This window comes from Heterodontus francisci, unplaced genomic scaffold, assembly GCF_036365525.1.
Source record: "Heterodontus francisci isolate sHetFra1 unplaced genomic scaffold, sHetFra1.hap1 HAP1_SCAFFOLD_97, whole genome shotgun sequence".
NCBI classification, from domain to species: Eukaryota; Metazoa; Chordata; class Chondrichthyes; order Heterodontiformes; family Heterodontidae; genus Heterodontus; species Heterodontus francisci.
This window is the reverse complement of record NW_027140606.1, coordinates 3,714,036-3,715,135: the sequence shown is the minus strand read 5'-3', so window position 1 is coordinate 3,715,135 and position 1,100 is coordinate 3,714,036. Positions and strand designations below refer to the sequence as shown.

The 1,100-nt window shown below is 47.1% G+C and overlaps 1 non-coding gene across 1 annotated transcript; it reads right to left on the bottom strand.

Annotated features, from left to right (window-relative positions):
• Positions 1-330: 330 nt before the first annotated feature.
• Positions 331-402, bottom strand: trnam-cau (transfer RNA methionine (anticodon CAU)). Its single transcript has one exon. It is a non-coding gene; the product is annotated as a tRNA-Met (tRNA).
• Between the last annotated feature and the right edge of the window lie 698 nt (positions 403-1,100).

The window sequence follows — 1,100 nt, the reverse complement described above, 5'->3', positions numbered from 1 at the left end:
TTTTGAAAGTGAACTGTTTGTGTTATTTCCCCAATGTTTTTATAAAAATAGGATTGTAGTCGGATTTCTCAAGAATCCCGGACTCAGCAACACACGTACGGGCTCACCCTCACTGCACAATGACACAAGGACACAGAGTAACAGCACCGACAATGAGGCAGGCAGAGAAAGACACACAGAAAACCAGGAAGAGATTATCAGGACTCAGAAATGAACAGACAGAGAAAGGCAATGAGCAAACCAGCTGATCGCAATCGAGCGCATCTTGCAATTATAGGGAAACACTTGATATTTTGAAAGTGAACTGTTTGTGTTACTACCGAACATAAATAGCAGAGAATGGTTTCGATCCATCGACCTCTGGGTTATGGGCCCAGCACGCTTCCGCTGCGCCACTCTGCTAACTGCTATTTTAGATTTCAGCTGCCCGTTAGTGAAATATGTTCATTTCCCCAATGTTTTTATAAAAATAGGATTGTCGTCTGAATGCTCAAGAATCCGGTACTCAGCAACACACGTGCTGACGGACTCACCCTCACTGCACAATGACACAAGGACACAGAGTAACAGCACTGACAGTGAGGCAGGCAGAGAAAGACACACAGAAAACCAGGAAGAGATTATCAGGACTCAGAAATGAACAGACAGAGAAAGGTACTGAGCAAACCAGCAAGAGACAGCGAGAGACTGATGAACACCACTTGGAGGGAGCACTGAGGGTGGCAAGGGCACAGAATGTAGTCTGGCTGGGGGATTTCATTGTCCATCACCATGAGTGGCTCGGTAGCACCACTACTGACCATGCTGGCCGAGTCCTAACGGACACAGCTGCTCGATTGGGTCTGCAGTAGGTGGCGAGGGAACTAACAAGAGGGAAAAACATACTTGACCTCATCCTCACCAATCTGCCTGCCGCAGATGCATCAGTCCATGACAGTATTGGTAGGATTGACCACTGCACAGTCCTTGTGGAGATGATGTCCCGTCTTCACATTGAGGATACCCTCTATCGTGTTGTGTGCCACTACCACTGTGCTAAATGGGATAGATTTTGAACAGATCTAGCAATGTATAACTGGGCATCCATGAGGTGCGGTGGA